The sequence below is a fragment of the Choloepus didactylus genome, chromosome 1 (genome assembly GCF_015220235.1).
Source record: "Choloepus didactylus isolate mChoDid1 chromosome 1, mChoDid1.pri, whole genome shotgun sequence".
Classification (NCBI taxonomy): domain Eukaryota; kingdom Metazoa; phylum Chordata; class Mammalia; order Pilosa; family Megalonychidae; genus Choloepus; species Choloepus didactylus.
The window spans coordinates 176,250,632-176,276,278 of NC_051307.1; the positions used below are offsets into that span (position 1 = coordinate 176,250,632).

The following is a 25,647-nucleotide window of genomic DNA, read 5'->3' on the forward strand; positions in this document are numbered from 1 at the left end:
ATCTATATCACAGAGTGTGGTGAGAACTGAATGAGCTAAAGTATAGAAGGCACCTTAACTCTGTACTTGGCACTTAACAAGCTTCCTATTAGCTGTTAGCATTAATGTTATTATCATCTTCATCATTATTATCTAGTTCAAGAATACTATCCTCTCCCATCAATTAGAATTAATGTCTTCTCCCCTGTCCTTCTATAGCACCCTGTCTGTGGCTCTAATTATAACGTTTATCAAAATCTGACATAAACGTATTACTGACTGTCTGCCTTACTTCACAGGGAGGAATAAATTCCATAAACAGTTACTAATTCATTTGCTGATGACTGATGATATTAGTCATCAGTAGTGTGCACCCAGTGCTTTGCATGTATCTCTTCAGTTATCTCATCATTCATCCACATCTTTCCAATCTACAGTCACCTAAGCCTGCAACCTAGACAACATGGTGTCCTTGCTCCCCCCACTCTTGGCATGTACTAATATTCACTGAATCTTGCAGATTCTAACCTGTCCTCTCTGGCCCAGCTGGCATTGACTTGCTTCTGCTCGTCACCATTGTTCACCGAGACTATTATAATAGTTTCTAACTAGAGGCTTTTAGTCCAAGTGGCCTCCCAAGACAACATTTGTGCCTACCCCTATGAGAGCACTTATACACCGTAATTGCCAGCTTACGCATCTGTATTACCAACTAAATACCAAGCTTCTCGCATGCAGGGAATGTGTTTTGTTCCAAGTGTGTAGCTCAGTATCTGGCACAGAATAGGCTATCAAAATACACATTCTGCAAAAAGAGTGAGTTATTTATTACATCCCATAACATCTCCATGCACTTAGGTTGAACCTTTATCCTTACAAATGCTCCAAATATGGATTCTGGGCCATACGAATAGAGCTCTGAGGTTGGGTCAAGGGATAAAGAATTCCTCAAGGGGTTTAGGAATTTTGTTCCAATAGCTTTGGTGAGAGGCATAAAGGCCAGCAAGAAGTGGGGAAGAGAAAGGATGGGACTGGGGAAAACAATTAATGTGAGAACAGTTCTCTTTTCTAATGTGTGATGTCAGACCAGTTCAGATGACTGAGACCTAGTCCTTGTTCTTGGGGACAACACAGTCCAGGCAGCAAACCCATGGAGTACCATCTACCACTGTGATGGACGCTGTGATGCATCACCCAAATCCCCTGCAGTAATGAAGGACAGATTTCCTAGCATCTGGGGGTGCTGCTATTCTGTAAGGGGGATTTCACTGGCTGAAGAGACTGGCATCACCCAAAGTCACGCCCCTTCGCAAGGCAACTCACATTCAGTGACTGGTCCATGCAGGGGCATAAAGGCCTGGCTCCCTTACCCGAGTTAGGGTAACTCTAAAGGGCCATCCCAGTTTCAGTACTCCTTGAAGGTTGACTGAGACCTCCACTGAGACTAATCACAGCTCAACTTCTCCCTTTATCCAAGCCTGCTTCCTTCTTTAGGTGTTGATCTCAAGGATTCTCCCCAATAAACCTCCTGAAGGCTAAACTCTGTTTTAGAACCTGCTTCACATGGAACTGAATCTGCAATAATCAACAATAATGAAGATGGGCTGGAATTTTATGACAGCACATTCTATAACTCTGAGGGGAAAACAGCTGGCCCAAAGGTCAAGTTTAGTCCCTGGAATTGTTTTGTGAGGCCCAGCATTAGCACATGGCACCAAGAACTGGAGTTGAGGGATGATGCTCCTTTCAAACGGCACCCACCCACTTCACTTTGCCACAGTTCTTACCAGCGCCCACAGTTCATTTCCTTTACTTGCCAGGCCTCTGAAGGCACTTTGAGTTGATGGCTATGACTGATCCTAGGATTCCAATTTCTAACCTCAAGGCAAGCTACTTCCTTGGTCAGCCTATTTCTCTAAGTAACTTTTATCTCTCATCTGACCTCTCCCACAAACTTAAACCTCTTTGCAGGCTGGTTCTGTATAACAGTCATCTTAGTAGCTCTCTCCCAGAAGATGCCGAGGTTGGTGAAAGTAGCATTGTTCTAACCATGCTTATTAAGCAAATAAAATTACAATAGAAGACCTCCCTTTGCCATTTTGTGATAACCAGGAGGACTCTGCATGACCTACGTGATGTATGAAGATGCTTTTCTGAAACAGAAGAAAGAAGCTGGGCTCCCCTTTTCAGAAAACAAGACCATTAGCATGGTTTCAAGGCTAAAGACTAAATACAGCTTCAGGTTACTGGACTGGTTTAAAACTCAAAGGCTGTAAGAAGCCCATATCACAGAACTCATTTGCTTAGCTGAAGTCAAGAGCAAACACCTAGCAATGCAGAGGCAGCCCTGGCTGCACTGCCCATGTGCAGGTAAACAGCTTAAATAATTGCTGTCCTTGGGCAGTCAATCAAAATTCTGAGTTGAGACTATAAAAGGGTAAGTGATCCCACAGAGAAAAAATTATCAGCCATTGTTAGATAGAATAATATGTGACTGCTGACATTTCACCTTTTATTATTACAGCAATGCTTTAAGAAAGAAGTGTAGTTAAGGTTGTCAGAATTTCATTTTAACCCCCCCTTTGAGGCTGTTAAAAATTCACTCATGCTGAAACTTGCCTTTCAGGTTCTCAGCCAGATTTGTGCTTTGTTTTTAATCCGTTGTTCGCTAATGGAATGCAAAAGGTAATGCAGGGGAAAGGGTTTTTCCAAGGATCCTTCTGCAAACTGATTCCTACCACAACTCCCTTTTCCTCTTCACCCCTCTCATTGCCAAATGGTTAGTTGTAACAACAACAACAACAACAACAAAACACCCCAAAGATACATTCAATTGAAAGAGGATTAAAAGGTTTTGGCAGTGTTTATAAAAATAGCTTTGGCAATTAGCAATACTCAACAAGTGGGAATCTGTGCAGTGGCATTCACTAAGAGAAATCATAATCCTGGAATGCTGTAATCTCTATTAGAGATGCAGTTTAATCAACAGGTATGTTTTGGAGCACTCACTGAATAAAAGGTAACCAATAGCGGTTCAAGAATTTCTCCATAGGCGCAGCATAGAGATGATAATCTGGTGGGAAGGAAGAGCTAGAGATAAGGCCTTAAGGCTACATTTATATAGCAAACCCATTGATTTTATTTAGACTGCATGCTCTTGGTACTCAAAGGTCCCTGTTCTCCATGCTATGCCCCACCAGTAACAATATGCTAGGGAAAAAGGAAAGGATGATTTATTGATCAGCTGCTATTTGGTAGGTTAAATTATGTAGCGGGGGTGGGGTGGGGTGGGGGGTGGAGTGGGTGTGTGGGAGGCACTTGTCTTTAATCTTAATCCATTCTTGTGGTGTCAACTCATTGAAAATGGGACCTTCTGAAGATGTTATTTTTAGTAAAGATGTGGTCCAACTGAATGGGATTTGGCCTTAATCCTGTTACTGGAGGCTTTTTGAAGATAAAAGTAACAGAAGCTGGAGGTTAACAGAACCTGGAAGAGAAAGGTGAAAGATTTCTTGCCACATGACAGAAAAGCCAAGGAATTCCAATGACTGCCAGCCAGCCAAAACGCTACTGACTCCAGGACGAAGCAAGGCTTCTAACCCTTGAAACCATGAGCCAAAAAATGCCTGTTGTTAAACACAACCCATCACATGGTATTTGTCTTAAAGGATGGGAAACTAAGACATGCTATATATCAGGTAGAGTTCCAGGCATTTTATGATCATATAGTGCTGTGAAGACACCAAGAGGCATGAGACTACCACTCTCTACCCTGCAGCTGCAACATACTTTAGGTATAGCCACCTGTGCATATATGGTTTTGAAACACTTCCATACTTGCTTTGTTTATCTTAAACTAAAGTAGCTACCAAGCTAGACTTATTATGTTGATTGGCATATGAGATATCACCGTATATAATACAGTGTTTACTTTTGTAGACATCCTGCCAACTCTTTGATAGACATGTTAGGCCTTGCATATACTTTAAGTCCAATTACAGTTAATCCCAGAACCTGGGAAAGTGCTATAATTAGACTTTTATTATTATAAGCATTTCTGCAATACTTTCCACATGCAAACTACTAACAATCAACTCTACTCTGTACATCTCACAAGAAATCAGATGGCTCAACACTTGCTAGCTTTGTTTTATGGCCCTGAATCCTCAGGCCCAAGGTTCAAAGAAATAAAGTGCCTGCCCGAGGTTATGCAACCAGCTCAGACTGAAGAGCAACACAGCTGCTCTGTTTTGATCCAGCCTCTCAGCCTGGATGCCCAACTGCTTTAACTTTCCCTTTCCTGAATATATGATATATATATATATATATATGATATATATATATATATATATATATATATATATATATATATATATGTAATTTTTAAACTCTTGGAATTAAAATTACAGCAAGAATATTTGTCCCAATTCTCCATTTATAGCATGAACAACTCACAGCCTGGGCTTTTGCCAAAGATTGCTAGAATAATTTTGGCGGATGTGAGACGGCCCCACAGACTATTCCCCTTGGCTGCCTGCTGGAGAAGCAAAGATGAATCTCTTCAGGAAATATTTCACCCAATCTGTACCCATGGCACCAATGAGGGAAGGTGCACCCAGGCAGAGTTGTTTCATGTCAAGCTGGGCAGAGGAAATAGTGAAGTGGGTGGGGTAGGAAGAGCCAGATGGCCTTGGGATGCTTCTGTGCCAGTTTGGATACATTATGTCTCCCCAAAAGTCATGTTCTTTCATGCACTCTTGTGAGGGCAGACATTAATCTTTTGATTGAGTGTTTCCATGGATATGTGACTCAATCAACTGTGGGCGAGACCTTTGATTAAATTATTTCCATGGAGAAGTAGACCCCACCCATTTAGGGTGGGTCTTAATTAAATCACTGGAGTCCTGTAAGAGAGCTCACAGACAGAAGGAACTCAGAGCAGCTGAGAGAGACATTTTGGAGAAAGCCATTTTGAAACACAACCTGGGAGCAAAGGACCCGCAGACACCAGCCACGCGCCTTCCCAGCTGACAAAGGTGTTCCGGACGCCATTGACTGTTCTTCAGTGAAGGTATTCTCTTGTTGATGCCTTAGTTTGGACAGTTTTATGGCCTTAGAACTGTAAATTTGTAACTTAATAAATCCCTTTTATAGAAGCCAATCCATTTCTGGTATTTTGTATTACAGCAGCATTAGCAAACCAAACACCTTCTATGGAAGGCAAGAGAGCTGTGCAGGGATACGTGTCACAGCTGTAAAAAGATAAAGTCCAGGTGGTTCTAGCTTCCCAGTATGGACTATTTAGTTACTAAGTTTTAGGAAATGGGTGGCAAAATATTGTCAAAGGCATAAAGAATAACTAGAGTTCAGATTTGGAAAAGGTCTTGGGGAGAGATGTCCCTTTCTCCTAGGAGTATGGCTGTTCTGTCTACCATTCTTGAATAATGCAGTCATCCCATATTTGTGGCAATAAAACTTTTTATTATCTCACATCATCATTTCATAATCTTTATGATGCTTACTGTTAAAGACAGTGATTCCCTGTTAAACTTTGTTTTGAACTGATATCCCCATGGCTCCATACTATATGTGCAATGATTGCTCAAAATATTTTACTTCTAAATTTTTAAATGCCCTTGATAATATTTCTATTGGTACCATGACAAACAATTGTCTTAACTTAGAATGTATTCATGAACTGGGTGCCCCTTTCAATTCTAATTCCAACCTAATTTGTTTCTAGTATTCTTTTTACTCCTTTTTAAGCTGATTGTGTAACTGGTCCATCTTCTATTTTCAAAAACAAATACTTCCCCTCTTACTCTTATTTTCCCTAAATACATTTGCATCATCATCATCCCCATGACCATGATCATTATTACCAACATGCATTGAGCACTTTCTATGTGCTTGGCACCGTCTTGAGAATTTTACATGTGCTAATTCATTTTTTCTTCATTATAGTAATGGGAATTATGATGATCTCCATTTTACAGATATTGTTACTAGAGCACTGAGAGGTTAAATAATCTGCACAAGAGCATCCATGTTGGAATTAGAATATATCAATCTGCTCCAAAGCCATAATCTTTATCATCATACTATTCTGTTCCTCATTGTACTGTGATGAGTCTGTTGCTATTGCCAAAGAAATTTTATGTGTATCTTTTCATTTAATTCTTACAACCAATGCCATACATAAGATTTTATTTAAACTGAAAACCCCCATTTTATTTCTTCTAAGTCTAGGGGAAAAAATTCAACATTTTATTATTGTTGAATTTATTGTGGATTAGATAGTTTTTTTAAGATGAAATTTCCAAATTTAAACAAGAATTAATTCTAGATGTAATCTGAAGTAACACTATGGACTGTTCTACCTAAAAAGTTATATTCAACTGTAAATTGTCCTCAAGTTACTATCCACAGCTTTTTTTCCCATTGTAAAGCAAAGTCCTACATTTCTCAAGGGGATATGTTGAACTCAAGGAGAAACAGGGAACATATTTAAATATGTCTTAAGTTATAACTGACTGCATATCAAAATTAAATAGTTTAGGCTTTACATGTTTATACTTACATGAATAATATTTGTGCTTAAATGTTTAGATTTATATACACCAATCCAAATTCCAGAAAGGATTTTCAGAGATTTGGAATATATACTATTTGCAATTTATTTATACCTCTATTCTCATCTCTTGATATGGAAAATAAGTAGTCTATTCTACTTTTAATTTTATCTACTTATATCTACAAAGTTTTTTAAAAGAATATTTATGATAGTTTAGCAGCCTAATACAAACAACTACTTACTTCATTATTAAATTAGTGTTTCTCTTCATGCTTATCCATTCATAGCTCTCAAATTTGTAGTCCCCAATCTTTGACACATCTTCATTAAAGAAGCTTTTGTAGGAAAAAAAATCTGACTTAATCCCATAAGAATACAAATAATTCAAATGCCACTATTCGAATCTACATCTGCCTGTTATCTCACTGCTGCTTGGAACATTACATGGAGGCCCATGGAAGAAAACATCAGCATTTCCATATCATGAAGAGGCACTTCAAGTCCTTGAGAGGATTAAACACCCAAAGTCACTTGAAGAACCAAGCCAGATCTCATGCCTCCTGATCTCTTGCCTCTCCAAAGCCAAGGAAAGAGGGCTTTAAGACCATGCAAGGAACAGAATATATAGGAGTGGGATCTGGCGTGTCTAATAAAAAAATTCAACTTCCATTTTTGTAAAATTATTTGGATTCAAGGTATGAGTTTTGCAAGTGGGGCCCATCATATCTCTGGTATCGAAAGGGAAAGAGAAGTAAAATATATTGAACACCCAACTTGAACCAAGGATTTGATATTTGTTATCCCAGTTTATTCAACAATGACCTTCAACAGATATTTTTATATTCCCATAAGAAAAAAGAGGGGAAATGAGGCTCAAAGTTAAATAATTCACTGAAAATCACCCAGATTGTGTGGTAGAGCCAAGAATTGCACCCAGATCTGTAAAATTCTGACTACTTTCCTGGCTGCCTCCTTGGGATAAAGGAACATTTGCTTGGGTGATTTATAGGAAGTGACAGAAGTTTCAATACAGTCCCCCAAAGAATACATTTAAAGCATTCTCCCTAAGCTCAGCAATACAGAAAGACACTTGTCATTCAGGTTCCCTCCTTAGGCAAACACGCAGAGGCTGTTTGTGAAAGATGAGCTTGCCTATAAAAGAGCACTTTTAGAACTAAAGAGTGGGAAGGAACCTGACTTGTTTCCTAAACTTGTGCTCTCAGCCTGGTGGCTTGATTGGAGATTTCCCTACTTAGTGGTGGAACTGTCCCTAATCCACCCCTATCCCCTTTGGGACAAAGCATCCATCTGCTTTGAATCACATTTCACTCAAGGACCTTTGGTAGGGATAGTGTGTCTGCCTTTTACTTAAGTATCTTCAGAGAAGATAATCTCGTAACCTTCCCAGAAGTAATTTCTGACACGATATTTAGGAAGAAGCCTTCTTTCATTCAAACAGACAAGAACTTTGTGCAATGATGCGTCACTAAATAGTGCCACACCATCCACGCACTCCCTGGCTGATATACTTCACACTGTAGTTTGTGTTTGTGAGGATCAGTGTAGAAAAGTGAACTCAATTCCTTTGGAAGCCTTTAGTGGTTGATATTACTCTTCACTTAATTTCTAAGTGGCCCCTAGTAGGCAGACCTAATCTTACTGACCAGAGGCTGTGTAGACACATTCTTTGGTAGTTCCAGTTGTGTGCATTTAGACTTTCAATCACTGTATGGGTTCCCTGGGGGAAAGCAAAAAGGAACTGGAACTACCCGGCAATTTGTTTTTGGTTAGATGCACCATGCCCCATTAAGTTAATCACACAACTGGTTTTCAGCACGAAGTTTACTAACCAAAGGTGAGGAGACTGTTTAAAAAAAAAAACTTTTTCTAGGATATCTACATGCAAAAGAATGAAGATGGACCCTTTCCTCACATCATACACCAAAATTAACTCAAAATGGATCATAAACCTAAATATAAGAGTTAAAACTACAAAACTCTTAGAAGAAAATATAGGAGAAAATTTTCTTGACCTCGGGTTAGGCAAACTCTTAGAGATGACACCAAATGCACAAGCAACAAAATAAAAAACAGATAACTTGGCCTTAATAAAAATTAAAAACTTTGGGTTTCAATAGGCATCTTTAAGAAAGTGAAAAGATAATCCATGGAATGGAAGAAAATATCTGCATATTCTATACCTTACATCTAGAACATATAAAGAACACTTACCAACTCAATAATAAAAAGACAAAGAACCCAATTAAAAATAGGCAAATGATCTAATCAGACATTTCTCCAAAGAAGATATACAAATGGACATAAGCACATGAAAAGGTGCTCAACATCATTAGCCATCATGGAAATGTAAGTCAAAACCCCAACGGTATACCACTTCACACCAACTAGGGTGGCTACACTAAAAAGAACAGATAGATAATAACTAGTGCTGGCAAGAATGTGGAGTAATTCTCCCATCATACACTGCTGATGGGAAGAGACAATGATAAAGTTGATTGGAAAACAGTCTGGCAGTTCTTCAAAAAGTTAAATATAAAGTTACCATTTGTCCCAGCAATCCTATTCCTAGGCATATAGCCCAAAGAAATGAAAACATATGTCCACACAAATACTTGTCCACAAATGTTCATAGCCATATTACTCATAATGTCCCCAAAGTACAACAATCCAAGTATCCATCAATTGGTGAACTGATATACAAAATGTGGTATATCTATAAAGTGGAATGTTATTTGGCAATAAAAAGGAATGGAGTCCTGATATATAGTACAGCATGGATGAACCCTGAAAACATTAGGCTGAGTAAAAGAAGCCAGTCATAAAAGGCCACATATTCTATGATTCCATTTATGTGAAATGCCCAGTACTGGTAAATCCATAGGGATTCGTGGTTGCCAGGAGCTGGAGTACTAGGGGAAATGGGCAGTGACTGCTAATGGATACAGGACTTTTTGGGGAGTGAGGGTCAATGAAATGTTCTACAATTGATTGTGGTGTTTGTTGCACGACTCTGTGAATATACTAAAAACCACTGAATTGTACACTTTATATGGGTGAAGAGTATGGCGTCTGAATTACGACTCAATGAAGCTGTTACATTAAAAAAAAACTCACTCTAGACAGTGAGTGCATCTTTGCCTTGGATTCACCTCAAAATCACCTAGTGAACCCTCAAATCCCAATACCTAACCCACAGCCTAGCCCAATTAAATCAGAATCTCTGTGGGTGGGACCCAGACATCAATATTTTTTGCTTTCTTTGCCCAGGTAATTCCAATGTTCAGCCATGACTGCAAACACTGAGTTTTGTTTTGTTGTGTTTTTGTTTTCTGAGGCTAAAATGTTGCTTCACTCCACAGGTGTTTCTGCCTAGTGTCCCACTGGATGATATCTGTGGACTGTGTTACACAGACCCTTGACAAGAGTTGCCACAATGATGGTCACGGACACCTTTAAGGTCACTGCACCTTTCAGGTCACTGCACAGGAGAAACCAACACTTAGAGAAGGCACTGTGGGCGTGTTCTCGTCTACTGGGGGTCACTGAGGAGGGAAACTGGGCACCACTGGTTGGACACTAAGAAACCTGAACCTCTGATTTCCTCTCTCTTCACAAGTAAACTGATATTCAGGCTTCCATTTTTCTTACGTTATAATCTTTGTAAAGCAGTGTTCAAAAAAGTATTCTGAAACAAAATACATGGATTCAAACCATTTACCAAATTACCTTAAGAGTTTTACTTTGCCTTTATTCATCTGAAACTCCATAGTTTCACCACTTTTAAATTATTGCTGGAAAAATTCAATGCGTTGGATACAAGGAATGCATTGATAGAAGTTATGACTACTGCTTTCCTGGTTATCAATGCCATATATAAAACTGTTGCATGACCAGTTGCATCTCCTTTAAAAATTTACCAATCCTTCCTTTCCTATTCTTAAGGGAAATTGTAAACCAAAGCACCAGTTTATCTGATTTTAAAAGTACAACTAAAAATCATGTGTTTCCCAATCTAGAGGTCAGGAGCCATGGCAGCAATTAGAAACCAATATAGAGATTGTCACTTAAATTAAATTTCATGGAGGGAAAGAACTAGTTAAATGTTTTAGAACATTCAGAGACTATTAATATAATAAAGTGAACTACTATCAATTTTTAAGTAAATGGAATGAAACTTTATGAACCCAGGGCAAAAGGACAGCACTTTGGAAGATTATGAACACTGGATGTGTTTGAGTATTGGTTTGGCATTTTCAATGCTCTAAAAATAGACACCCTGAGCGGCCCATCAAAACAATTTATTGTCACGTGTGATGTATAATTTGGCTGTTCAGTTGCTTAAAGATTTGCTTCAAGTTTCTGAAATCAGACTCATAATATAAAACTGATACAGCCATGTGTGGGTCCATAGCAACACTATCTCTTTTGCTCTTTTGCCACTGGCATGCAATAATGAATAAAACAAGAAAGCATATACTCCTTGTAATCACAGAGTAAACTTTATCATTGTTAATATGCACAATCAAGCTGATCCCTGTATGAGTGTGCATTTCAGCACATTCAGCAAGTCTTCTTTTAACCAGAATTTAGCCCTCACAATCCTGGATGGCCATTCTATTCTCAAAGGGGATGAGGTGCTCACTGAGTCAGAACAAACCACCTGCTGATGGAAAGAGCCCTCATTATCTACAGAGAGAGAACCCTCTTCTGGTGACATAAGACCTCAGAAGAATTCTTCCCAGTCTGCCAAGCTGTTGCAATTGTAGCTTCTTTAAAAAAATTAAAATGCACAACAATGTGATAATTCAAAACTGAAAACAGCCTTTATGTGGTACTATAACTGACTAGCAATGGAAAGAGTGATGTTGGAGGAGAGACTGGAAATATTTGGTGGTGAATACCAGCAGTGAATTCTCATTAAAAAAAAAAAAAAAATTGGATTGAGGTGGGGCAAGGAAGCAGAGAAGAAGGAAAATGTAGCACCCTAAAACTCAGACAACTGAAAATGGCAGAAACATCTACATTCACATTTTTGCCCAAATCTGGCCCATTCTTAGTCTACTCAAAAGATACCATAGTGGTAAAAGTGACCAATCTGAGATGATGGCCCCTTTTCTCAACTGATAGACACACTGGTAAGGAATGTGTTACCAAAAGGCAGGACTGGGTACATAATTTGCCTGGCCCTGAGCTAAATGAAAATGTAAAGTCCTTGTATAAAAATTATTAAGAATTACAGGATGGTGACAGCAGAGGATTAACCTAAGAACAGAAGCCCTCCCGAGTGTGTGGGGCTCTGTATGACTGCACTGACAGCATGCCCAGGAGGCTGGCCCTGTGAAAAGGTAAGAAATAAAATGAGGCAAGGGTCAGCCTAACCCACACACTGGTTTGTTGTCTTCTAAGTTTAGCTTCTCTTGGCAGAAAGCACACATTTACAGAATCTTTCAGCTGGAAAACATCTTAGGAATTACCTTGTCTCATTTTCTCATTTATAAAATTCAATGCCCAGAGAAATTAAATGACTTGTCCAAGGTCATGAGTTAAGTGACAGAGCCAGAATTAAATCCCAGGCATCCCGACTCCCACACCAACACTGTTTCCCCTAAAGCATGCCGCTGGTCTCTAGTTTAAAGGCAGAGCATCAGAAAATAGCAACTACAAAAAAAGGGAGGGAGGGAACATTACCTCATCAGAACTTCCTTTTGAAGTCTTCTGCTGCACAGAATAAAATAGTATAAAAATCAGTTTTAAAGTGCCTTTTCTGAGGCAACACTTCCAACTCGTAGGGTAAAAACATCATACGATAGCAACAAACACTGAAGCAAACTATATCTGCCAAGAGCTTGCTTGAATCTGCGGAGTTAACACCCGTAGACCAAGGTGGTTATTAGCGGATGGTTATGAGGCAACACATTAGTAAACTAATCAGTGTTCCTGTACAAATATTTAAAATAATTCCGAGATAATTTGAACTTCAACACTGAGCTAGACAAACGCATTTGTAATCTGAACCCAAGGTTCTAATAAGTTACTGCCTCTTGGATGTCCTTCAATGTGAGGGACACTTTTAGCAAGATTAGCACTTGACTAGAAATAAAGACTGACATTTTTACCATAAACATAAGGCACAGACTTTTTAAAATAAGAAACAAAATGCATGTGTCTTCCTCACGCAGGTGTGTAAATTTAGTATATCAAAATAGCTATAGCCAGGTCACAGCATTGAAAGATACTGTACAAATTAAATACAAATGAAGCTTTAAACTTTAAACTTAACAAAAATGACACAACCAGATGATGAAAGAGTTCAAGGTAGGCTGGCAATAGCATGATGCGTTGAAGAAAACACAATACAGAGAGACAGGAGACAGATGCCAATCCCTTCAACAAGACATGGAGCTATTAGCTTTTGGGCCAGACAGACTACAGTTTGAATCCCAGCTCCACTTGTATTTCATTTTGGTGAGCCTCAGCTAACTCATCAGCAAAAGGGGGCTGATACTAAAGTCAAGTGTCTAATTTGGATATCTTATAGAAGTCTCTCTGAGCTCTAAAGGATATGATTCATATGCCTTTAATTTTACCTTATTGAGTTGTCCCCCAAAATTTTCACTGGAGAGTTAAAATTAGTTTTGCAAGTCTAATGCCTTTGCGGGCTTTATGCTCTGTAGGTAGCACTGAGGAGAAAAAAAAACACACACACACACACACACACACACATTCTCTGGCTCCGACAAATTTTGGCATAATTACAGGTCTGGTGTTTGGAAAATGAGGGCCAGTTGCAAATGGTGCAGACATTGAGTAACCCGAAGTGTCTAAGGCTACAGCACTTACACCTCATTAACCACCAATTACTATAGTCATAATTTAACACAAAAAGGAAAAACACAAAGGGCTTTTTTTAAGTCCCTTTTATCTAGACTGCAGTTTACACTTGGCCTCTAAAGGCAGGATTAATGCAATAGGTTGAGAAAGGGAGTAGTTAAATTGAGCAATAAAAACACTTTTTGATACCATGTTAGGCTATAAAAATGGTTTGGCTGGATCCATTAGCCAAAGATAAACAACACCCTGCAGGAGGAAAAGAAACAGATTTTTCTGGATCATAGGGTCTGGTATGTTTTTAAAGTATCCATTTAAAGAGATACTTTTGAAATTCATTATTTCATTACATTTTTGTTTTCAAAATCATGTCTCTGTTCAGGCAAGACCATGTTCAAGACATTCACCAAAACATAGGGAGAAAAATAGTCCTTATTTTTGTTATTTCATTACTAAACTTACTATTATTACTATTCCTATTAATTTTACATTGCTATTCTTATTATTACCATTATTGCTAGTAATATTCTTACTACCATTGCTTCCATCTAACAATAACTTCCTATATCCAGCTTCCTAAAGAGGATATATAGTCTTCAGTTTAGTGTACTTATTGCTAAATGACCCTGTGACAGGAATTCTAGGGAATAGCATTTTATTGCTCAGCCTCCTTGCATCCCTGTCTGGTTCGCTCCAGTGAGTCAGGATCTGCTTTATGTCAGTGTTCCTCAAAGTGTGGTCCAAGGATCAGCAGCATCCAAATGCAAATTCCTAGGCCCTGCCCCAGACTTACTGAATCAGAAACTTGGCTTGGGGGTGGGGCACAAGAACATGTGTTTTAACATGCTCACACCAAGTCTCTGCAACTCAAATTTGAAAAGTGTTGCTCAACAGAAGAGGCAACCCAGATACCAGAGAAAGGAGAAAGGAGGGATGGGACGAAGCTGAGAACAAACATCTGGAGCTACCACCTGCAGGCTTCACCTTGCCTGCTTAAGGGCAGGCTGCCAAACCCAAGGTGAAGAAAGCAAAGTCTGAGGCAGGTTAAGCCAAGGAGAAGAAAGTAAAGTCTGCACCAGTTTTTCAGGAAAGAGAGTCCCTTCCTGCCTTCAGCTTCAAACCAGTAAGGCGATATACCATAGGAATCCTCCCCCAGCCATTGCTTTTCTCTTTTGCCCACTGAATACAGAAAATTACAAGACTCCTTACTTTTCACTAATGTGGATGTGTATGATTCAATTAACTATAGCTTCTAAATTAGTATTTTTTAATGTGTGAGGCCCATGCATTTGGGGTCTCATTGAACCCAACATTCAAAAAATCTCTGGGGGTTGCAACAACCTGTCAAGAGGCTTCTATGCAGAATCAAATTTGGGAAATGTTTTACATTTTTGGCCTTATCTGACACTTAGTTTGAGATGATGCTTCAAAATATATTCTCCAACCATTCCTTCTTTTTTTATTTTAGTAATAATCTGTTTCTGCTAATAACAATTGAAGAAAATGAAGAAAAACACAAAGAAGAATATAAAGTTTGTACTCCCAGCATTCATTTTGATAAATTATATAAAAATAAACTATCAATTAAATAAAATTAGAATATATAATGACTACATAACAGTCCATAAAAAGATACCATAATTTATTTAAGCAATCACCTATCATTAAACATTTAAAAGCCGGATTCCAGGTGTTAATGTTTTATTAATGGTAAAATATTTTATAAAATATAAAATAAACAACTTTGTACAAAAATCTTTGTACTCATTCTGAATGGTCAAATGAACTTTATGGTCAACTCTTAGAGATGGAATTACTGGTTCAAAAATTTTCCTCCTGTACTGGTTTGTATATATTATATCCCCCCAGAAAAAGCCATGTTCTTTGATGCAATCTTGTGGGGGCAGACGTATTACTGTTGACTAAGCTGGAACCTTTGGATTAGGTTGTTTCCATGGAGATGTGACCCACCCAACTGTAGGTGATACCTCTGATTAGATAATTTCCATGGAGGCATGGCCCCACCCATTTGGCGTGGGCCTTGATTAGTTTACTAGAGTCCTATATAAGAAGCTCAGAAAGAGCTTGCTGCTGTAACTTACAGAGACATTTTGAAGACGGCCGTTGAAAGAGTTCTGCTGATGCTTTGCAAGTACTAGCCCAGAGTTTGCCATGAGAGGCTGACACAGAGACATTCTGGGGAACGCCATTTTGAAATGCAACCTGAGAGAACGCAGATGCCAGCCACCTGCCTTCCCAGCTAACAGAGGTTTTCCAGATGCCAATGGCCTTTCTCCAGTGAAGGTACCCTATTGTTGATGCCTTACCTTGGACACTTTATGGGCTTAAGACTGTAATTGTGTAACCAAATAAATTCCCTTTATAAAAGCCAATCCATTTCTGGTATTTTGCATAAGGAAGCATTAGCAAACGGCAACACCTCCTTTTGAAGGTTTTGATTTCTAAAGTCAAACTGCCCCCTGAAAGAGAGTACCAACTACAAACCATACTAGGTTTTAAGTTGGTAAACCTGTGTTGGAGACAATTTGGAAATATAGATATGTAAAGCTGATGCACACTTCTAGACTTGGAAATTCCACCTCATGGTACTCAGAGTGAGTTTTGTTGAAGGAAATATTCGTAATAGTAAAAAGTTGGAAATAATCTATATATCCAACAATATAGGAAAGAAGAGATGACCAAGACACAGCAGTTAAAATATATGAACTATATCACTGATTCATCTCAAAAACATAATGTCATATTGTTGTTTTTAAAAACAAATTCTCTTGGTCATTGTTACCATTTTTAAGATTTGCTAAATTGAATTTGCTGTCATTTTACTTGGGATTTTTCTATCTATGATGTTGATTTATTGGAGTTCTGTATCATTTTTATTAGGATTATCCTGTACTGTAAAAGAAAACAAAATAGAAAAATCACATTTTTTTCTATCCCTACAATAGTTTGTAGCTGTTAGGATTATAAATATATACAAATTATAGGTCACAAAGGGGTGGAGTATGTAAAACTAAGGTAATGGGGAGGAGACGTATAAATTTACCCCATAAATTATCTAGATATATACCACAAAGCTGCAGTTAAAAATAGCAGCAACAACAGTCAGATTTAGATTTTAATTTCTTGGTAAATAAGGGCAACAGTGAGGTGCCCCCACTCCACCAAATAATTTATATATAAAGGAATAGGGTTTTCCCCAAGTACTGAACTAATGAACACTTCTCTGATGTCTATTGGAATAGCCACTGGGCTGAGATCAACTATGAAGTTTAATCTATGATATTAATGCATCCAAAGAAAGAAAAGGTCAACTCCTGGAGCACAGCCACTTTAGATAAACTGACCTCAGGAAAAAACAAGCTTTGGCAATGAGTGTAAGGCACTTTCCTCAGAAAGGAGGCATAGAATCCATGAGCTACAAGCACCCATTTATGAGAAATGCATTCTCTAGTGGTGGAGGAGGTATTGCCATACTCTGGAGAAAGGTCCCTCAAGACTACTGTCCTTTTTTTGACTCCATATGCCCCATCAACTTTCTGCTTATGAATTCAGAAACCTCTGCTGTTTGGGGGAAAAGCTGCAGGAAGTGCCTGGATCTACAGATCTCAAACATTTTTTTTTCTGCTGGGAAACATCATCCCTTGGGCATCTCCAAAGGACAAGTGTGCAATACCAGCCCCACCGTCTGAAATCCCAGGTCTTTCTGACTTGAAATGCTATTGAGTATAGAATTTTTAGAAAGATAGTTTCAAATATAAGTTGATTCACAAAAGAAAGAAATAATTTGATGACTTCAGTACATCCAGCATTGGGGAAAATTCATGGACAACATACCTCCCTGCTCATGGTAACCTATCCAAGTGTGACTGGACCCTTTTGCTGGGTAGCTGAGAACTATTTTGCTGGATAGTTCCATTGGCCTTTCCATTCCATGAGTCTATAAGCTGTTCCATCTAACTGTAAATTCTGGAACTTTCTAACACAGTAAGAAGAATTTCTTAAAAGAGTTATCATTTCACCCCCATTTAGTTTCTGTTGGATTAACTTTTGTCCATTAGTCAAAGGTATCAAAAGACTTTAAAAGAATTCTCATTCTCAAGGAGTGATATGATCAACATGATGAAAAAAGTCTCCCCAGTGATTTAGCAAATAGAAGGACAGATCCCACTTGCTTAGAATTCTGGAGCGGGGTAGAGACTGGAGAAGGACCCACAAATGCTGAACTGAAGAAACAGAAAAATATTAGGTTGGAGAATAGCATCCTGGACGCCAGTCTGTTCCCATTTCCCTCTCCTTAACTCAGTCCCCAGTAGCTTGGGAGCTACATAAAGGCAGCACAGCCTGGGTCCCTCCCACTGAGGAGAGAGATTATAGAGTGACTCACAGCAGCAATTTTGAACCCCAAGTATATCCAATCACAGGGACCTAAGTCTGCAGAGATCCAGGGCAGAACATAAACCACTGAGGAGTGCTGCATAAAAAAGGGCCCCTGGGGGAGAGGGAGGTGGGGAAGAGTGAGACCGCAATTCAGTTTCAGTTGGCTGGACCACCTAAAGGCAAACAGACTTTTCTGATGTGACCTACCTTTCTGGATTGACCCCATCTGGCTTCCCAGGGTGGGATACACTAAAGGAGAAGGAATGAGAGGCAGAAAAGCCTTATAGAAAAAAAAAGGCAGAGGGGTTAACTAAACTGCTGTAAAATAGGTCAGGTCCCAGAAGTGAAAAGTGTAAGGTAAATGGGACCCCGAGTGATGGAGAGAATTTAAACAAATCATAGGAGCTGGGAAGAAAAGTCTGCAAAAAACAAACAAAACAGACCAAGATTCTCAGAGAAGGAACAGAGGGAAGGAAGCTGTCTCCTAGAGGTGAAACAGTTGCACAAAAAGTACAGTCTTAAAAATTGCACTGTATATCCAGGGCAAGAATCAGATGAAGAAGAGGTGAAGAAATGTGAATAGTTAAATATGGGGTATTCTAAATGTCTAGAGTAAGTTAGACCAAGGATCAAAGAAGAGCCTTAACACAAACCTAATCCACAATAAAACCCTTGACAAAAGGGAGAAATGGACCATCAAGATAATGGATTATCAAGATAATCAGATGCCTACACATCAGCAAAAAGTTACAAGCCATACTAAGAAACAGGAAGATATGACCCAGTCAAAGGAACAAATTAAAACTGGAGGAGACACAGAATTTGGAACAACTAATCAAACATGTTCAAACAAATCTCATAAGTCAATTTAAGGAAATGAAAGAAAGTAAACACAAAGAGATAAAGGATATTAAGAAGACAATGTGTGAATATACAGAAGAATTTGAAAGTATAAAAAGAAACATAAACAAATTATGGGGATGAAGTCACAATGGTAGAGATTAAGAATATACTAAATGCATAAAACAACAGATTTGGACAAGAATAAGAAAGAATTAGTGAACTAGAACATAGGACAATCAACATCAGATAGAGCAACAGATAGAGAAAAGAACTGAAAAAATTGAACAGGATCTCAGGGATCTGAGTGACAGCACAAAGTGCACAAACATGTGTCATGAATGTCCCAGAAGGAGAGAAGAAGGGAAAAAAGGGCAGAAAGAATATATGAGGAAATAGTGGCCAAAAGTTTCCCAACTTTTAGGAAAGACCTAAATATACATGCCCAAGAAGCAAAATGTACTCCAAACAGAATAAATCCTAATAGACCTACTCTGAGATGCATACTAATCAGAATGTCAAATGTCAAAGAGAATTCTGAAGCAGCAAGAGAAAAATGATTTGTCACATACAAGGGATCCTCCATAGGACTAAGTCCCAATTTCTCATCAGAAAACATGGAGGTAAGAAGGCAGTGGTATGATATACTTAATATATTGAAAGAGAAAAACTTCCAGTCAAGAATTCTTTATCCAGCAAAACTGTCCTTTAAAAATGAGGAAGAGTTCAAAATATGCACAGATAAACAGAAAATGGGAGAATCTGTCAACAAAGGCCTGCCCTACAAGAATTACTAAAGGGAGTTCTGCAGGTTGAAAGGAAAACACAGGAGAGAGTGTCCTGGAGTAGTGTGTAGAAATGAAGATCATTTGTAAGGGTAATTAAAAGAGTAAATGCAAAATCTAACATTAATGTGTCCTCAACATACAACTCTAATCTTTAATGCATAAAAGAATCAGAATAAAATTGAACAAGAAAAAGGCATATTTTGAGATAACAGAGGAGCAAAATTTAAGGTGGTAAAGTGGGATAAAAATAACAGAAAGAGGAAAAACAGAGGGATATGAGAGCAGAAAACATGTATGCTATTTAAGCTAACTTGGTGTCTTTAAAATTAGCAGATTATGGATGTAGCTTGTGAATATAAACCCCAGGGTAACCACCAAGAAAGTATTTTAAAAATATACAGAAACAGAAAGAAGAAAGGGATTCATCAGATATATAACAAAAGATCAACTATACAGAAAAGAAGCCTGCAATAAAGGAAAAGAGATATGACATTAAAACCAAAAGACAAAATGGCAGAAGTAAGTACTGGGTTACAGTAATAACATTGAATGTTAATGGATCAAACTCCCCAATCAAAGACATGGATTGGCAAAATCGATAAAAAAGCATGATTCCAACTATATGTTGCTTACAAGAGACTAACCTTAGACCCAAAGACACAAATAAGTTGAAAGAAAAAGTTGGAAAAAGATATACTATGTAAATTATAACCAATAAAAGGCTGTGGTAGCTATACTAATATTGGACAAAATAGACTTTAAGTCAAAGGCTGTTATAAGAGACAAAGAAAGACACTGCATATTAATGAAAGGGGCAATCCATCAAGAAGAAATAACAATCATAAATATTTCTGCATCTAACCAGAGTGCCCCAAATTACATGAGGCAAACACTGGCAAAACTGAAGGGAGAAATAGATGTCGCTACAATAACAGTTGGAGACTTCAATACAACAACCTCATCAATAGATAGAACACTACACAGAAGATCAATAATGAAACAGAGTTCTGGAATAATATGATAAATAAACTAGACCTAACAGACATAGAGAACATGGCACCCCAAAACAGTAGGATATACATTCTTCTCAAGTGCACATACATCATTCTCCAGGATAGACCACATGTTGGATCACAAAACAAGTCTCAATAAATTTAGAAAGACTGAAAACATACAAAACATTTTCTCTGACCATAATGAAATGAAGCTGGAAATCAATAACAGGTGGAGAACTGGAAATGTCACAAATATATGGAAGATAAATAATATTCTATTAAATAATCAGTGGGTCAAAGAAGAAATTGTAAGGGAAATCAATAAATACTTTGAGACAAATGAAAAAGAGAACACATCGTATCAAAACATATGGGATATAGTAAAGGCAGTGTTAAGTGGGAAAATTATATTCCTATATGCTTACATTAAAAAAGAAGAAAGAGATAAAATCAACAACCTAACTGCACACCTGGAGGAACTAGAAAAAGAACAGCAAACTAATCCCAGAGCAGAGAGAAGGAAAGAAATAATAAAGGTTAGAGCAGAACTAAATGAAATTGAGAATAAAGAAACAATAGAGGGAATTAACAGAACCAAAAGTTGGTTCTTTGAGAAGTTCAATAAAGTTGAGAAACCCTTAGCTAGACTGACAAGGAAAAAAAGAAAGACAGTAAATATAGTCAGAAATGGGGGGGGGGCATTACTTATGACCCCAAAGAAATAAAAAGATCATAAGAGGACACTATGAACAACTGTATGCCAATAAATTAGATAACAACATGAAACAGACAAATTCCTAGAAACCCCAAACAACCTACACTGATCTAGAAGAAACAGAAAACCTCAAAAGACCAATTACAAGTAAAAGAAATTGAATCAGTTATCAAAAACCTAGCAACAAAGAAAAGCCCAAGATCAGATGTCTTCACAGGTGAATTCTACCAATCATTCCAAGAAGAATTAATGCAATCCAGCTCAAAATCTTCCAAAATATTGAAGAGGACAGGACACTCCCTAACTTATTCTATGAGGCCAACATCACCCTAACACCAAAGCCAGATAAAGATACTACAAGAAAAGAAAATTACAGAACGATTTCTCTTATAAATATAGATGCAAAAATCCTCAAAAAAAAACTAGCAAATCCATCAGCACATCAAAAGAATTATACAACATGCTCAAGTGGGTTTTATCCTGGGTTTGCAAGGGTGGTTCAATATAAGAAAATCAATTAATGTAATACACCACATCAAGAAAATAAAGGGGGTAAAATGATCATCTCCATTGATGCAGAAAAGACATTTGACACAATTGAGCATCCTTTCTTGATAAAAAAAAGAAAGGAATATTGAAAAATAGGAATAAAAGGAAACTTCCTCAACATGATAATGGGCATATAAGAAAAACCCATACTCAAATGGTGAAAGACTGAAAGCTTTCCCTGTAAGATAAGGAACAAGACAGGGATGCCCACTGTCACCATTGTTATTTAACATTGTACTGGAAGTTCTAGCTAGAGCAATTAGGCAAGAAAAAGGAATAAAGGGCATTCAAATTGGAAATGAAGAAGTAAAACATTCACTATTTGCAGATGGCATGGTACTATATATAGAAAATCCCAAATAAAATGCTACTAGAGCTAATAAATGAATTCAGCATAGCGGCAGGGTACAAGTTCAACATGCAAAAACCAGTAGTGTTTCTATACATGAGTAATGAGCAAGATGAGGAGGAAATCAAGAAAAACAAATCCCATTAACAATAGCAACTAAAAGAATCAAGTATCTAAGAAGAAATTTATCCACAGATATAAAGGATCTGTACACAGAAAACTACAAAACATTGCTAAAAGAAATCAAAGAAGACCTAAATAAATGGACGGACATTCCATGTTCATGGATTAAATATTAAGATGTCAATTCTACTCAAAATGATTTACATATTCAATGTAATCCCATTCAAAATTCCAACAGCCTATTGCTTTGTAGAAATGGGAAAGTCAATTATCAAACTTACTTGGAAGGGTCAGAGGCCCCAAATAGCAAAAAATATCTTGAAAAAGAAGAATGAAGTTGGAGGACTCAAAGTTCCTGAGTTTAAAGCATATTACAGAGCTACAGTGGTCAAAACACACTAATGTAAGTGTCAACAATAGGTGGGTATATGGAACACTGTAGTTTTTACATGACTTTTCTGTAAATCTACAACTTCTCTAATTAAAAATAAAAATAATAATTTAAAAACAGTATGCTAAGTGAAAAAAACCAGATGGAAAGTACTACATATTGTATGGTTCCATTTATATAAAATGTAAATATAAATAAATCTATAAAGGCAGAAATAGATTAGTGGCTATATATGGCTGGGGAAGGATAAAAGGATTGAGAGGTGATAGCTAAGCAGTATCGGATTTTTCTTTTTGGAGCAATGAAAATGTTCTAAAACTGATTGTGGAGATGAATGCACAATTCTGTGAATATACTAAAAGCCACTGATTGTACACTTTGGATGGAATATAGGGTATGTGAATATATCTCAATGAAACTGCTTTTAAAAAAAAGATTCTCATCTTCATTTTTGGTGGAATTTGCTAGTGATGAACTATTTTACCTGTGGCTTTCAAAAGAATTATTAGGTAATAACACCCAGTAAGGTCCATTTTAAAATTATGCATTTTCCATATTATTAAAAATGTCAACTTTCTAAAAACAGATACAAAGAAAATCTTAAAAGGGGAAAAGAGACTACAGCAAGTATTATTTTGTTAGACTGAACCATATGAATTTGCTGATACCACTTTTGATGAATGATAGATTTATTTTGACCTACAGGGCAGAAATTGTTGATGATCAGCAATTTTACTTAACATATCTCAACCATTAAAATTTCATCAGCCTATTTTCTCTTATAGGAAAACAGAAATGTATCCATCAATTTACCAATGTCAAGAAAGTCACACTGAAACAAATTGGTCTTATTTTTTCCCTCAATTATTCAGACATAACATTTCTGAGATGGGAATGACATTTGTTTTATAATTTGCTGTCATTTGGCTTCTCTTCCTGCACCAGACTGAATGAAATAATATTGTACTCTTTTGCTGTTGCAATCACACCAAATTTCAACATATGCTTACTGTTTGGCTCTAAGTGCCATGGTGTCATCAGGCTCACACTTAGATCCATGCTTGAGTGTGTGTGAGCACATGCATAAGCATGTGTGTGAGCTGGGTACAACCACATTTGGACATTTGTCTTCTGCTAACAGAAACTCAAGCATATGTTTGAGACCAAGTTTCCCTTTCTGTTTGACACATTTTCTGTGATTAGATTCATTAAGAAATAGAACAATATTAAAATTTAGAAAGATTGTGCTATTTGTAAATATCAACTGTGGTTATGGCAAAGACCTTTATATCAACTAAAATGTGGCTGCAGGAGCCATAATCCAACCAAGAAGATACAATTAAATTAACTTTACAGTACAGTTCAAATCATTACAGAAGAAAAAAAAGCCTTTCCATAAAAAAAAAAAGATGGCAAAATAACACAGGGCTTATTTGAACATTAAACTAATCCTCTATAAAAATGTCAACCTAAGTGGATTACTTCCATCAATGCTGCAAAAATGGAGTCAGCAAATGCGACTTTGATGGTGGCAGTTGAAAAGAAATTTTTTTTTTGGTGTTTCATTCTTGTGGTTTATGAGGTTACTAAAACCCTCAATATAATTATGGCTTGACAATTTCTATCATTTTTTATTTACAGTCTTCTAAAGGAAGTGGTGTAAACTGCATTCTTTAAAACATCATGGAACAAGTTTCATGTATCCAAAATGTCATAGGGAGTGAAATACAATGACTCATAACATGAACAGGTCTCTGGCTACAAATATAAGAACCAAGAAAATTAGAGATAAAGGGCCAGCTCTGGGTTAAATTAGTGTGGGCAGGATAATGATCTTTTTAGGAATCCAGGTTTGGGGGTCATGAAAGATTTTTGGGTATCATTTTTTTTTTTGTTTTTAATTGAGTGTGACACAGAAATAAAATCATACTCTTATTCTTGGAAGTAAAGAATTCAAGTATTTGTGATGATGACTTCTCAAGAGGTAGTCCAGGTAGTCAATTCGAGTATGGGCTCTGTATTTAGAGACATCTAATTTGGGCTTTGCCAAGTGTTAGCTCTATGATCCTTAACCATGACTAACCTTTCCAAGTTTCCTCAGCTGTACAGTGAGGATGATATTATCTATTGTATATCATAGAGACATGGTAAAAATTTAAATGAAATAATCCATGAAAGCATTTAGCACAGTGCCAGACATATAGAGCACATAGAAGTGCTCAATAAATATTAGAATTCTTACAAACAGGAGAACATTAGGCATTTTGAAACAAGAGATTCTGAACATAGCACTAACAGTAACAGAGAGACAATTGGGAAAACCCATGCTACTGCAACTGTGGAAACCAATTTAAAAGGACAGGGTTCTATAGGCTCCTGAATTCACTCCTTAAGAAGCAATCCATGGAAACATCTGTAAACATCCTTGCATTCAAGGTTTAATTTGTTTGCCTTGTCTGCTGTTATTCATTAGGGTTTCGATGTGTTTGGCAGAACTTTGATGAGGTGAGGTAACTATCAATTTCTAAAAGCTATTTGCTCCATAGGCTCCCCAAGTTATTGCATCCTGATGAATGTATTTTGAATGGAAGAGCTCAAAATTGAACATCTGCTCACCAGAATACAGCACCACATTGTGGAATATTTCTATGGCTTTCTTAGTAAGCCAGAAGAATTTAGTCAGCACTGAGAAAGGAAACCCATTATATAGATATTAAGCTCCAGGATAAAACCTTCTGGGAAAACGTGGCCTGGGACGGGATGAGTATGATCAGAATTCAAAAATCAGAGGAAAACGGAAAGAAAAAATATATCTCAGTGCTAGAACTGAGGCTATAGACCAAACTGTCCTAGCTTTACCTGCATCCTTTAAATTCTACAGAGGCATTTTAGCAGGAGCAATGCAGATATTTCAAAACAGAAAAAAGTCCAATATTTGGAATAAAGGACAGATGCAGAAAACCATGTTTCCAGGTGGTTACATTTTATAAAAAACATGAATTAATATTAAGGAAATTGGTTCCCAGTTTCCTTATTAATACATTTTTTTGCCAATTCAAAGCCATATCAAATGCAACTAAAGTTTAATCTCAATTTC

At 37.4% G+C, this 25,647-nt stretch overlaps 1 protein-coding gene across 6 annotated transcripts in view; it reads right to left on the bottom strand.

Annotated features, from left to right (window-relative positions):
- Positions 1-25,647, bottom strand: part of THRB (thyroid hormone receptor beta) — a 431,077-nt gene that overhangs the window by 293,715 nt on the left and 111,715 nt on the right. The window lies entirely within an intron of this gene.